The 15,674-nt window shown below is 47.8% G+C and overlaps 1 protein-coding gene across 1 annotated transcript in view; it reads right to left on the reverse strand.

The window, feature by feature from the left end:
- The window catches only part of LOC142289831 (uncharacterized), a 271,446-nt gene that overhangs the window by 220,666 nt on the left and 35,106 nt on the right, over positions 1 to 15,674 (reverse strand). The gene's annotated exons all lie outside the window — the stretch shown is intronic.

The raw sequence follows: 15,674 nt of genomic DNA on the forward strand, positions 1-15,674 counted from the left end.
GAAGAGATCGGTGTCACTGGATGAGGTGAGTGTGTATGCGATCCGATGTGTGTGCGATCCGATGTTTGTGTGTGAGATCTGGTGTGTGTGTGTGTGTGTGTGAGAGCTGATGTGTGCGGGTGTGTGATCACTGCAGGTCCTGCTGCTCGGCGTCTGGTAAGTGTGATTGCCGGGTGCCGCTGTGTATAATGAAGTGTCCTGTAGTATCTGTAACTTTTGTAGCTGCACGGACACTTCATTATTGATCTTGGACTAGGGCTTATTTTCGGGGGAGGGCTTATATTTAAGCCTTTCTCCGAAAATGCTGAAAATCCCTGCTAGGGCTTATTTTTGGGGGAGGGCTTATTTTTGGAAAAACACGGTATATATGTATATTGCATATTCAGTGTCTTTTCCTTAGACACAGTATATATATATATCAGTATATGTAACTTAAAGATGGCTGCTATATCCTGTCTACACCCAAAGGAGATGATAAACAAAGAAATTCCTGGAGCCTGGACTGACCAATCAGGAAGAGACTATGCAGATCTATATGTCTTGAAGCCCCGACCTGCAATACTTGAGTGGACTAAAACTTTTGTTTACACCCCTTTACTTCTTGGTCTAGAGGCTTTAAGAATAAAGTTCAGTTGCCTCAGGGTCTGTCATGGAGAAGGTCCATAACCGATATATAGTGTCTGTTATCGTTCATTCTCGTGTGCACACATGACATTTTAATTTAAAACAGCAGTCAGATCCCGAGAGACCTTTGAGTCTCATCCTCATCATCGTCATTTTAACCCTGACAGTTGGCGCGCCAAGCGTGGAGCCACCGAAAAGAGTGAGTCAGATCTTCCACTTTCCAGACGCCTGGGGTCCAGGTGTTGCTCGATATCGAGGACTTTATCACCCTCCGTTCCGCGATAAGCATCATATACATTGTGTGTTGTTTTACCTGTGGTTCGAGAGACACCTGGCGAAAGGGGGTGGTCACTAGTCCGGAGAAGGGTAGTGCACCGGAGACCTAACGGTGTGACTGTCACTCGCCGGTGACCTAGAAAAGGACCCAGCCCCCATAGGTGCTGGGCGTAGGTTTTAAAGGATCTGACTGTCTGTATTTCTGAGTTGCATAGAGGGAGAAATCAGTAGGACTTTGAGTACCTGCTGCCCGCGGGATTTGTATATAGTGTATGTAGCGGATTAATATGTAATTAATCAGGCTTGTAATTTCTCCGTTTAGTTCTCAAAGAGTTGATTGTCTGTAGTTGTTGGAATCAGTAGCAACAAGAAGGGGGGCCAGTCCCCCACTGGCTGCTTAAACAGGGAGAGACCGGGGGTCTGGAAACTGCGCAGCTCTACGTCCCTGCAGTTCTTTACTGAGAACAATAGAAAGCAGGGAGAAAGGGGGGTCAGTGTGTGTTGGTCATTGCCCACATGGCTGCATTTCTCCACTAAGAACAAAGAAAAAAAAGGACGGGGGAAGATAGCCCAGACATCTGCTACTAGTGAGGAGAAAGGGGGGTCAGCTACCCACTGCCTTTACATTGAGAAAGCAGGAAGGAGGGGGAACTTGTGTGTGGGTGATTGTGAGAGAGGAATTCTTTAGGAGCAGCTGAAGAGGGAAGAGGAAGACAGGGGGAACTGTTTGCAGGCATGACAGTTCATTTTGGATTGGAATAGAAACTAGTTGGCTTATGTGTTTTTTAGTATTTTACAATTGTTTGTTTTTGAACAGAAGTGTTTGAACCAGCGTATCCCCCCTGTGTTTGTTTACTAATAAGCACGCGCCACTGCCTATTTGAAAAAAAATAAAAAAAATAGGCAAGGTGGGGGAAGGGTTTAGGTAAAATGTTGGAATTAGCGTATCCCCTGCGTTTTAGTTATAAACGTGAGCCACTGTTATGAGGGGGTAGGTCTTCATAACGAGGTGGGAAAGGATTCCAGTTTGGGTAATTTAAAAGGTGTTGGAATTAGCGTATTCTCCTGCGTATTAGACGCGCGTCACTGTCTGCGCATTAGACGCGCAGAAGAGGCGAGAAAGGATTCCGTTGGAGCCGGCCAGTCCAATTAGAGCACTGTATACTCTCTTTTCAAAAAGAAATGTGTTTTTTTAGTAGGAGCTGAGAACGCTGTCGCCCTAGTTAAAAAAAAAAGACAGCGGAAAAATATATGGAAGATTGTAAAGAATTGTGTAAAGTAGTTGGATTACCACCAGGTGGCAGGCTGCAACCCATGTACGGAGGTCCATATTAATCTTCAGTAAGTTTATAATGAAGAACAAAGACCCCATTCACTGTCTGTTGCTGTTAGTAGAATTACTAATGTTTTTCTCTAGCTGTGTCTCATTGTTCTCCTTTAGAAGTCATCATATCTGGTACTAATCAAATCTCTCCTTTGTATACTGGAATGCAAACTGGTTTACAGCCATTAATACTAACAGAAACATCCTCCCACCACCCCAAAAATAGGTTTGCGAAAGTGGGCGCACAAGTCGTACCCATGGCGGTACCCCTAATCTGGTGATATAGGGCACCGCCAAAGGTAAAAAAATTGTGCGTCAGAACAAAACGCAAGAGTGATAAAAATTCGTTATGAGGTGTGAATTGTTTACCCTTTGCTGCTAGGAAGTGGGCAACTGCTCCTATTCCCAATTCATGATCGATGTTACTATATAGTCCTTCTACGTCCAAGCTAGTCAAAATGGTTGTCTTTGAAACATTAAGGCCACGCAACTTTAGGACAAGATCTTTTGTGTCCCTGATGAAGGATGGCAACACCTGTACAAACGGGGATAGTAGTTCATCTATATACCTGCTAGCACCCTCTGTGAGGGAATCATTACCCGAGACTATCGGTCTGCCGGGTATTGGGACCACGTTCTTATGCAATTTGGGAAGTGCATAGAACGTGGCCAAAGTGGGATGAGGGTTATACATCTCTTTGTATTCATCCTCAGAAATCAGTGATGCCGATAGTGCAACCTTTAACAGGGACTGTAAATCTGCAAGATATTTATCAGTGGGATCTGCACTCAGAATCTTGTAGGTTTTCTGATCATCCAGTAGTTTTCTTGCCATTTTTACATAGTCAGTCGTGTCCATCAGGACAATATTACCCCCTTGGTCTGAACCCTTTATAGTGATCTCCTCTAGATCTTCAAGGTCATTCAGGGCTCTTTGTTCAGGTATACTGAGATTTTTTAGGGGGTAATATGTTCTACGGTTGATTTTTTTTAAATCCTCTCCTACCATATTCACAAAGGTGTCAATATTGTGATATTGGGAGAAAGGAGGAGTATTCTTACTTTTTGGTTTTAATGACGAGAATGGGGGTACAGTCTCATTCACATATCCATCACTACCATCCTCTAGACTTTCCAAGACTCTGATTGCTTCATCCTCTTTCTCTTTCATAATCACAGGATCCCTGTTTTTTATAGTGTGATACTTATGTAGTGCCAACCTTCTTGCAAAGAGATTTAGATCCTTTGTCCAAAGAAAAGGATCATATTTAGGAACTGGTGTGAAAGATAATCCTTTTTTCAATAATCGCCTATGTGTCTCTTCCAGTTCAATTGATGATAAATTGAATATTTGCAGGTCTCTTTCTGGTGGCATCACTATATCTGTTGCACTATCAGCTATCTCCCCAAAAAAGACTGATTTGTCGACATCATCTCGCTCGTGCTCGTTTGTGGGGTTGCTATTGAAGTTATCATACTTTGTAGAGGTATATTTGAGGGGAGCATGGTCTGTTGCATCTGGCCCGTAGATAGTTGTGGATTCCCCACCCTCGTGGTCGTATTTAATTGTGTTACATCTCCTATTTGGAGAGTATTTTGGACCAGACCACTTTGCACTGGCATTTGACCATGAGTCATATTTTGTAACGAGCCCGTCACAGCTGGAACAGTAGATGTATTTCCAAATGCGAGAAAAAAATTTTAAAATTTAACTTTTAATTAAATTATTCATAAAAATGAGGATAATCCTCACTGACAAACCATCAAACAATACAAGAATAGGTTTGGCCCCTCCTACTTTTCAAGAGTTCAATGCAAACCACAAGTAAACTAGTACCGCTAATATGAAGTGGAACTTTTTACCCATAAATCAGGTGCCAGTTACATAAAGTCCACTGATAAATAAAGAAATTGAATTATCTCACCAAATTCTGATATACCACATATTAAATTCGAATGGGTTCAGGCATCCTCCTGGCGGAACCTCATGATTATGAAATTGTACCTCCCAACGCGTTTCGTTAGAAAAGCAAACTCATCAGGGGAGCTTATAATTGTGGCAATTACATCTCAGATCTCATAAAAATGAGTCCAAAAATTCATCATATGCTGAAACAAAACATATATAGAATAACAATAAGTATCAGCATATCAATGGTTAATCACACAATCATATGTGGAGAAACTCACCAAAGATCATAGACTCAAACAGGAGTCATATATGCGGTAAATCCAATTCAGGTCCCACAAGCCATGGACCTCACTCTCAATGGCATGCTGAAATACATTTATAGATAAACAGACACCAGCATGTCAGGACGATTCATTCCATGACAGCATGCAGACAGAGCAGGGGGACTCACCACGTGGCAGGAGCGGCTGTGCTTATCGCTCTAACAAGAGAGCCACCGCAGACTGTCAGGGTTTAAATGTTCCCACCCTGCACCAGCGTGTGACGTGGTTTCCGCCCATCCCGGTCACATGACCGCAGACGAGCACACCACATCATGATGTTTACACTGTAGCCGTGGTGATGTGCACCTCCCCTCAACAAGTCATGTGACATGACGTCACACAAACAAGGAAGACAGCCCGATATTAAACTGCAGGCACACAGTATCATTCCAGCTTGTATGCAAATTCAGAGAATCGTCCAATCCTCCAGCATTGATTCACAAGTAATCACTAGGAGGGTATTGTTTGTACAGAAAAAACTGCTCATGACTCAGTGAATTATACCCGCTTATTCTGAACAGTCGGTTTCACCAGTGTATATCACAAGCAGTATAAAGGTGATTGCATACCATACTCAAAAGGTCACAGCCATACCACCACAATAATCAAAGACATGCCCGTGGAGAACAGTAGCCCCACTTTAGAAGGATGTCACCCAGAAATATGGGGACCTCAAAAAAGCTCAAAATCAATATTATACTCAAGGGGCAAAATAGCAAAGGGGCTCAGATGTCATATTAATAGTCAGATTAAAATAACCTACTGAAGAGCTAGCAATAAATTATGCCCATATCGATCACAGCAAACCTCCAAACCCTATGAGGTTCATCAGGGGAACCTTTAAGAATACCAATCAAGAATAGAATTAGAAACCGCCACATAGAGACTAGCCTGACCCTAATTAAACCAAATTTCAGGGATGGCCCTACCTATCACGTGGGGGTCGGCGCCGTATGACAGAACGATGTGTGGGCGCCCCCACTCGGCCGACGTCTCACCCTCCTAACTAAGCTCCCCCTACAACACCACTAAATAAAGGGTGTGAAAGAGAGTTCTTCATTTAAACCATTAGGATGAAGTGTTTTCAACCAGAAAATCCATCTGGATTCTTGCTGCAAAAGTCTCTTGTCCCAGTCCCCTCCTCTAGGTGGAGGCCTGATGTGATCGATACCCTGAAATTTCAAAACAGTGGAGTCTCCATTGTGTACTTTATTAATGTGGTCTTCAGAGAGGACCGTGAGTCCATCAATGAGAACATCGGAATCTGGTATAGATTCATTGATGATATTTTTATGGTGTGGAAAGGCAATGAAGCTGGACTAAAGAGGTTTATGGATGATTTGAATAAAAACGACTTGGGTCTCTTTTTCACTTTTGAGATGAATAAGTCAAAATTATCCTTTTTGGACCTTTTGATCGAGAAAGACTCGGGAGGCAACTTGGTAACGAGTACTTATCGTAAACCGACTTCAACTAACTCGTTACTAAAATGGGAAAGCAGTCATCCCCTGAGTTTGAAGAGGGGCATCCCTAAGGGACAGTTCGCCAGAATTCGGAGGAACTGCTCTGATGAATTGCATTTCAAAAACCAGTCTAAAGATCTAGAGAAAAGATTCCTTGAAAGAGGATATCCAGAACAAGTGATAAGTAGAGCGGCTGCTGACATAGAGAAGGTTAAAAGAACAGATCTTCTATACCCCCCTAAAAAATTGGTGAAGGACGAGGGCAGGGATGTGATGAGATTTATAACAACTTTCAACAATGGAGCGGGTGATGTAAGAGACATCCTTGAGAAGTATTGGCCCATATTGAAAATGGATGGTGATATAGGAGACCTTCTTACAGACAGGCCATCCGTTACGTATAGGAGAGCGAGATCGCTGAAGGACCGGCTGGTTCACAGCTATCTCGCCCCAAAAAATCCTTTTGAGGTTATACCAACGTTGAAGGGTTGTTTTAGATGTAACGGATGTATTGCCTGTCACTCCATCATAGTGGGAAAGAAATTCCACAGTCAAGTGACCAAGAATGAGTATGATATCCGGTCGTTTATTAATTGTAAAACACGAGGTGTGATATATAAGGCGACCTGTATATGCAATATGGAGTATGTAGGTAAAACTCGCAGGGAACTAAGACGACGGATAGGAGAACATCTGAGGGACATTAGACTTAATAATGATACATCATTGGCGAGGCACATTAATAAAGTACACAATGGAGACTCCACTGTTTTGAAATTTCAGGGTATCGATCACATCAGGCCTCCACCTAGAGGAGGGGACTGGGACAAGAGACTTTTGCAGCAAGAATCCAGATGGATTTTCTGGTTGAAAACACTTCATCCTAATGGTTTAAATGAAGAACTCTCTTTCGCACCCTTTATTTAGTGGTGTTGTAGGGGGAGCTTAGTTAGGAGGGTGAGACGTCGGCCGAGTGGGGGCGCCCACACATCGTTCTGTCATACGGCGCCGACCCCCACGTGATAGGTAGGGCCATCCCTGAAATTTGGTTTAATTAGGGTCAGGCTAGTCTCTATGTGGCGGTTTCTAATTCTATTCTTGATTGGTATTCTTAAAGGTTCCCCTGATGAACCTCATAGGGTTTGGAGGTTTGCTGTGATCGATATGGGCATAATTTATTGCTAGCTCTTCAGTAGGTTATTTTAATCTGACTATTAATATGACATCTGAGCCCCTTTGCTATTTTGCCCCTTGAGTATAATATTGATTTTGAGCTTTTTTAAGGTCCCCATATTTCTGGGTGACATCCTTCTAAAGTGGGGCTACTGTTCTCCACGGGCATGTCTTTGATTATTGTGGTGGTATGGCTGTGACCTTTTGAGTATGGTATGCAATCACCTTTATACTGCTTGTGATATACACTGGTGAAACCGACTGTTCAGAATAAGCGGGTATAATTCACTGTCATGAGCAGTTTTTTCTGTACAAACAATACCCTCCTAGTGATTACTTGTGAATCAATGCTGGAGGATTGGACGATTCTCTGAATTTGCATACAAGCTGGAATGATACTGTGTGCCTGCAGTTTAATATCGGGCTGTCTTCCTTGTTTGTGTGACGTCATGTCACATGACTTGCTGAGGGGAGGTGCACATCACCACGGCTACAGTGTAAACATCATGATGTGGTGTGCTCATCTGCGGTCATGTGACCGGGATGGGCGGAAACCACGTCACACGCTGGTGCAGGGTGGGAACATTTAAACCCTGACAGTCTGCGGTGGCTCTCTTGTTAGAGCGATAAGCACGGCCGCTCCTGCCACCTGGTGAGTCCCCCTGCTCTGTCTGCATGCTGTCATGGAATGAATCGTCCTGACATGCTGGTGTCTGTTTATCTATAAATGTATTTCAGCATGCCATTGAGAGTGAGGTCCATGGCTTGTGGGACCTGAATTGGATTTACCGCATATATGACTCCTGTTTGAGTCTATGATCTTTGGTGAGTTTCTCCACATATGATTGTGTGATTAACCATTGATATGCTGATACTTATTGTTATTCTATATATGTTTTGTTTCAGCATATGATGAATTTTTGGACTCATTTTTATGAGATCTGAGATGTAATTGCCACAATTATAAGCTCCCCTGATGAGTTTGCTTTTCTAACGAAACGCGTTGGGAGGTACAATTTCATAATCATGAGGTTCCGCCAGGAGGATGCCTGAACCCATTCGAATTTAATATGTGGTATATCAGAATTTGGTGAGATAATTCCATTTCTTTATTTATCAGTGGACTTTATGTAACTGGCACCTGATTTATGGGTAAAAAGTTCCACTTCATATTAGCGGTACTAGTTTACTTGTGGTTTGCATTGAACTCTTGAAAAGTAGGAGGGGCCAAACCTATTCTTGTATTGTTTGTTTGTTTGTCAGTGAGGATTATCCTCATTTTTATGAATAATTTAATTAAAAGTTAAATTTTAAATTTTTTTTCTCGCATATGGTGACCCTAATGCGCAATATTGCTGTCCTGAACTGTTAATCTGTGTATTTAACCCAGTGGCTATTTTAATAGTATTTCCAAATGCGACCGAAGTCTGTGTTGGACCAGTTAGGTTTTGCATCTGATTTAGTGTTCCATACTGTGACGGGATAGTCATGTTTGGAACAGTTGTCACATTCCCAGGGGCCAAGACAGTTTGTGTGTTTTGTGTCTCCCCTCTCAGAGATTGTGAAACAGATGACAAGAAGGAGAAGGAATTGCTGTTTGACAGATCTCGATTTTTCCCAATTCGTTCTGCTGTCCATGATCTGGAGAAAGAGCTCTTCCTCTCCCTGTTATTTCTGTTTGGACCTCCCTTCCGTTTGGAGGGATTCCTATTAGAATTACCGCCTGTAGAGCTATCTGATTCCGAAAAATCAGTCTCAGAAAGATCTGTTTGTCGTGATTTGTTCTGTCTTGTGAACCTTCTCCCAAACCTATATACTTCACCCCTCTCAAAGTCAGTCAAATCCCTTATAAACTTTTGATGTTTACGTTCTTTAATTTCCTTTTTGACTATCTCAATGTTTTTTTGTAAATTTAATTCTAATCTGGCAAAATCCGGCTGTGATGAGAATTGTTGAATATTTATGATCTCTTTTTCGAGCTGCTCATTAATTTTATTTAGGTTTTTCTTTTCAAATTCTAGCAGATAGTTCATCATTCTAAGGGAGTTATCTGTTAATAGATCTTCCCATCCCTTCATAAAGTCAACATTCTCCCTATGTGTATTGGGGGCTATCTGTATCCTTAGTCCCCTATAAACGATTCTCTTTGTCAGATACGTCTCCAGGCTAGTGTCACGCTCCCCGGGTCCTTGGCTTCCCTCCCCGGGTCCTCTGCTCCGCTCCCCGGGTCCTCAGCCCCGCTCCCCGGCTCACCTGCCACGCTCCCCGCTCTCCAGCCTCCGGTCCCCGTCCTTCCCAGGCCCCCTGGTCCCCGATCGCGGCGCCCGACGGCTTCCCAGGCCCTGGCCGGCTCCCCTGCGTCCTCTTCTCAGCCTCCTTCCCTGGCTTCTGGCACCCGGGCTGCGCGCATGCGCATTAGGGCGCGCGCGCGGTCACTGACCCTTTCTTAAAGGGCCAGCGTCCATTAACAGGTAATGAGGCTAATCAGGTACAGGGTATAAAGGGGTGTATTGTCCAAGGGGGCGGGGCCTGATCTTCGTGTTCCCTAAGCTAGGAGTCAGGTCTCCTGGTGTTTCAGTGCATGTACTCACCTATCTCTCTTTGTAGAGCCGTGCTTGCCTCGCCATCCAGTCTGCCGTATCCTGAACCCCGAACGCTGTCCTTCTGCCATCCTGACAGTCCGCACCATCTCGGATCCCTGCGGTGACCCGTCATCTTGCTCCCAAGGTTCCGGACCCCGCCTGACATCATCTCGGCTTCCGAACCTGAGCTGCGTCACCCGGACTACCACCCATAACTCCGTGGTCCCAGGGACTTCTCCGCTATTCCCGTGTGCAAGGACTGTTCTGCTGTTTCTAGTGTTCCAGCTGCCGGACTCTTTCCTACCATCTAGGAGTTCGGTCCAGTGGATCCACCTCCTGGGCCTGCCCGTACACCTGGCCGTGACAGTAAGATCAGGCCATGGATCCCGCTGCAGCACTAGCGGCCTTGCAAGAGGAACTCCAATGCCAGCGTGAAGTCCAGACCCGCATGCTGAACTTCATGACTTCCGTGGACACCCGCCTGACCATGCTACAAGCGGCAGTCACGTCTACAACATCCCAAGCCGCCACTAGTCAAGCCACGTCCCCCGCTCCCGTGGCCGCTTCTTCGGATGCTTCCAGACTGCGTTTGGCCTCACCACCCCGGTACGCCGGAGATCCCAAGACTTGCAGGGGGTTTATAAACCAATGCTCCCTCCCCTTCACGCAGCTGCCACATCTGTTTGCCTCCGACCAAGCCAAGGTCGCCTTCATCATGTCTCACCTGGAGGGCGAGGCACTGGCGTGGATGAACCCGTTGTGGGAGAAGGAGGACCCTATGACCAAGGATCTTCAAGAGTTCCTGCAGGCCTTCCGCAGCACCTTTGACGAGCCGGGACGCGCCTCTGCGTCTGCTTCATCCCTCCTCCGCTTACGTCAAGGAACACTGACGGTGGGCCAATACGCCATCCGTTTCCGCACGTTGGCTTCTGAACTCGGGTGGAATAATGAGGCCCTAACAGCCGCCTTCTGGGAAGGACTCTCGAGTCGCATCAAAGATGAGTTGGCGGGTCGTGACGTGCCCTCCACCCTAGATGCCCTGATTGCCCTAGCAACTCGAGTGGACATTCGTTTTCAGGAGCGCTCCAAAGAGCTGTCTCGGGAGAGACGTCCGGTACGACATTCCCCTCCTCCACAGAAGCCCTCCGTATCGCAGTCATCAACAGCTGGGATTCCCGTCCACGAGCCCATGCAGATCGACCGAGTACGGCAATCTGAACAACGTCGAGCAGAGCGGCTCGCCAAGGGCCTCTGCTTTTACTGCGGAGAGGACACTCACCTCCTACGCTCCTGTCCGGAAAGGCCGGGAAACTCCAAAGCCTAGGGTTGGTAGGAGAGGCCACCCTAGGTGCTGGGACTCTCTCAGACCCGGTTATGTGGACTGTGCAAGTGTCAACGGGAGAGACGCGCTTCACGGCTGAGGCATACCTCGACTCTGGAGCAGCAGGCAATTTCATCCAGCAGGCCACGGTGGACAAGTACCAGCTGCCTGTTACTCTACTCGAGAAGCCCCTAGTGATTGCCTCTGTGGATGGGAGACCCCTCTCTGATACCATCTCCTGGGTCACCAGACCGGTCGAACTGCGTATCGGTGCCCTGCACACCGAGAACATCACTCTCTACGTCCTTCCACACATGTCCCACCAGATCCTGCTGGGACTTCCCTGGTTGCGGACACACGAACCATCAGTCAGCTGGGGTACTGGCGAAATCACCCGATGGGGTTCTGCTTGTCATGAGAAGTGTCTGAAGTCCATACAACCTATCCGACGACCTCCGGTTCCAGAGAACCTACCGGAACTGCCCTCGGCCTATTGGTCCTTCGCAGACGTTTTTGACAAGAAGGAGTCTGAGGTACTTCCGCCACACCGTCCCTACGATTGTGCCATCGACCTGCTCCCAGGAACAACACCACCTCGAGGACGGATATATCCGTTGTCTCCGGCCGAAACCAGGGCCATGTCTACCTACATCACAGAGAGCCTGGCAAAAGGATTCATCCGGAGATCCTCCTCTCCTGCGGGAGCAGGCTTCTTCTTCGTGAAGAAGAAAGAGGGTGACCTACGCCCATGCATCGACTACCGGGGTCTAAATCAGATCACCGTCAAAAACAAGTACCCTCTGCCGCTCATCCCCGAATTGTTCGACCGGCTCAGAGGAGCCCGTGTGTTCACCAAGCTGGATCTTCGGGGTGCCTACAACCTAGTTCGTATCCGCTCTGGGGACGAATGGAAGACCGCGTTTAATACTCGCGATGGGCACTATGAATACTGCGTGATGCCCTTCGGCCTGTGTAACGCACCAGCAGTCTTCCAAGAATTGGTGAACGACATATTCCGGGACCTCCTCTACGTCTGTGTCGTAGTTTATCTGGATGACATCCTTATCTTCTCTCCGGACCTCCAGACCCATAGAGAGAACGTACAGCTGGTTCTGCAAAGACTGAGGGAGAATCGTCTTTACGCCAAATATGAGAAGTGCGTCTTTGAGCAGTCTTCTCTCCCTTTCCTGGGATACATCATCTCGGGCACTGGACTGCAGATGGATCCAAAGAAGGTCTCCTCCATACTCAACTGGCCTCCTCCTTCTGGACTGAAGGCAATCCAACGGTTCCTGGGATTCGCCAACTACTACCGCCAGTTTATCCCTCACTTCTCTGCCCTGACTGCTCCTCTCTCCGCTTTGACCAAAAAGGAGGCTAATCCAAAGGACTGGTCACCTGCGGCCGACGCCGCGTTTAGCTCCCTGAAGCGAGCATTTGCCTCCGCTCCTGTACTCCACCGTCCGGAGTTAAACCGCCAGTTCACCTTGGAAGTGGATGCCTCCTCCTCGGGGGCTGGAGCAGTGCTCATGCAGAAATCCTCCTCCGGCAAGATGGTGACTTGCGGTTTCTTCTCCAAGAGCTTCTCAGCGCCGGAACGTAATTACACCATCGTGACCGAGAACTATTGGCGGTCAAACTGGCTCTGGAGGAGTGGCGCTACCTCCTGGAAGGAGCAGTGTACCCCGTGATTATCTACACGGACCACAAGAACCTGGAATACCTGCGGTCCGCTCAGCGACTGAACCCACGGCAAGCCAGGTGGTCCTTATTCTTTGCCAGGTTTGACTTCCAGCTCCATTTCAGACCCGCGGACAAGAATGTACGCGCTGATGCCTTGTCTAGGTCTTTCGTGCCCATGGAGCAGGAGGAAGAGACTACCCAACCTATCATCCCTCCTAGCAAGATTATTCCGGTGGCCCCTGTCACTCTGGCCCAGATACCGCCCGGGAAGACCTATGTCTCTGAGACTGACAGGCAAAAAGTGTTACACTGGGGTCATGCCTCCAAAACAGCCGGTCATGCAGGCCAGAAGAGAACATGGGGTGCGATTGTACGCCATTACTGGTGGCCATCCCTTCGCACGGACGTCGCTGCTTATGTCTCTGCCTGCTCCTCTTGTGCCAGGAACAAGACGCCCAAACACCTGCCCTATGGCCGTCTTCTGCCTCTGCCTATACCCTCAGTTCCGTGGCAACACATAGCGATGGATTTTATTACGGACTTGCCATTATCCTCCGGACACACAGTCATATGGGTCGTGGTGGACCGGTTCTCCAAAATGGCTCACTTCGTCCCTATGGCCGGACTGCCCTCTGCTCAGGAACTCGCGGAAGCCTATATACATCACATCTTCCGCTTGCATGGCTTTCCATCCCACATCGTGTCCGACAGAGGAACTCAGTTCACCTCCCGCTTCTGGAGGGCGCTCTGCAAGCATCTGGGAGTGACTCTGGACTTTTCTTCTGCTTACCATCCTCAGTCTAATGGCCAAGTGGAGAGGGTCAATCAAATCTTGACATCCTTCTTACGTCACTATGTCAACGCCCATCACGACGACTGGTCCACGCTTCTGCCTTGGGCTGAATTCTCACATAACCACCATATCAGTGAGTCGTCCTCCAAATCTCCCTTCCATGTCGTTTACGGACTTCAGCCCTCCGTTCCATTGCCTATATCCCCTTCTTCGGATGTCCCTGCGGCTGATACTGTAGCCCGTGACTTCGCTACCATTTGGGACTCTGTCAAGGCGTCCCTTGGACGCGCTTCCCAGCGGATGAAGAAACACGCTGACAAGAGGCGTCTGGACCCTCCGTGTTTCTCTCCTGGTGACCTGGTCTGGTTTGCTTCCCAGTACATCCGATTGAAGATACCTTCCTACAAGCTGGGTCCTCGCTACATCGGGCCGTTTAAGGTCCTCAGCAAGATCAATGAGGTCTCCTACAAGCTACAGCTCCCGGCCACGATGAGGATTCCCAACTCTTTCCACGTCTCCCTGCTCAAGCCGGTCGTCCTTGGTCCCTTCTCCGCTGCTGCCTGTCCGGCTCCTCCACCTATTGCCGATGACGACATCTATGCGGTAAGGGATATCGTGGCCATGAAGACCGTTCGAGGTCGTCAGTTCTTCCTGGTGGACTGGGAGGGGTATGGTCCTGAGGATAGGTCCTGGGAGCCCAGGGAGAACGTGGGCACTCCTCTGATCCGTGCCTTCATGTCCCGGTTGCGGGAAGGGGGTTGTGGGGGGGGCGGTACTGTCACGCTCCCCGGGTCCTTGGCTTCCCTCCCCGGGTCCTCTGCTCCGCTCCCCGGGTCCTCAGCCCCGCTCCCCGGCTCACCTGCCACGCTCCCCGCTCTCCAGCCTCCGGTCCCCGTCCTTCCCAGGCCCCCTGGTCCCCGATCGCGGCGCCCGACGGCTTCCCAGGCCCTGGCCGGCTCCCCTGCGTCCTCTTCTCAGCCTCCTTCCCTGGCTTCTGGCACCCGGGCTGCGCGCATGCGCATTAGGGCGCGCGCGCGGTCACTGACCCTTTCTTAAAGGGCCAGCGTCCATTAACAGGTAATGAGGCTAATCAGGTACAGGGTATAAAGGGGTGTATTGTCCAAGGGGGCGGGGCCTGATCTTCGTGTTCCCTAAGCTAGGAGTCAGGTCTCCTGGTGTTTCAGTGCATGTACTCACCTATCTCTCTTTGTAGAGCCGTGCTTGCCTCGCCATCCAGTCTGCCGTATCCTGAACCCCGAACGCTGTCCTTCTGCCATCCTGACAGTCCGCACCATCTCGGATCCCTGCGGTGACCCGTCATCTTGCTCCCAAGGTTCCGGACCCCGCCTGACATCATCTCGGCTTCCGAACCTGAGCTGCGTCACCCGGACTACCACCCATAACTCCGTGGTCCCAGGGACTTCTCCGCTATTCCCGTGTGCAAGGACTGTTCTGCTGTTTCTAGTGTTCCAGCTGCCGGACTCTTTCCTACCATCTAGGAGTTCGGTCCAGTGGATCCACCTCCTGGGCCTGCCCGTACACCTGGCCGTGACAGCTAGCTATCTCCCACCATGCTCTGGTCTGTTGTTTAAAGATTTTCAATAAATTGTTAAATTGGGAATTGATATCTTTCGGAACAAAGGTGATCTCTGATTTCGAAAAAACTTGTTTAGCCTCCAATAGTAAATTATCAATATTTTGTTTTTGTGACAAAAAACCTGCCATACTATACATTGAACACTAGATGGAGTTAACCATTGACTCCACATGAGATTTAAATAGCTACCGAAAAAACTCGTTCTATCAGTCAGCGTAGGGGTAAACAGCAATCAAATCACAATTTGCCAATGGCAACTAGAAACCCTAAACTAAAGACTGATCTATTAAAATTTAACTTTTAATTCATTATTTAAGATATAAAGGGACATACAGTTTAAAATCACTAAACATTGTGGTCTAACTCTGATTGGTATATACTCGTTCCCAATAAAGTGATTCCTAATCCAGACTGATGTCTGTGAGTGATCTCTATATTATTCTTGTCATGAATGACCACTAATGCTTGCTAATTAAAAGACATGAAGCAGTAGCCTCCCCAACATGTTTCACCACACTGGCGTCATCAGGGGGCTGAGGCTAATACTGACTTACTCTGTGTTTGAGGACCTTTTATAGTCTGAACCAAATACTGACAGCAGAA

The sequence above is a fragment of the Anomaloglossus baeobatrachus genome, chromosome 2 (assembly GCF_048569485.1).
Source record: "Anomaloglossus baeobatrachus isolate aAnoBae1 chromosome 2, aAnoBae1.hap1, whole genome shotgun sequence".
Taxonomy (NCBI): Eukaryota; Metazoa; Chordata; class Amphibia; order Anura; family Aromobatidae; genus Anomaloglossus; species Anomaloglossus baeobatrachus.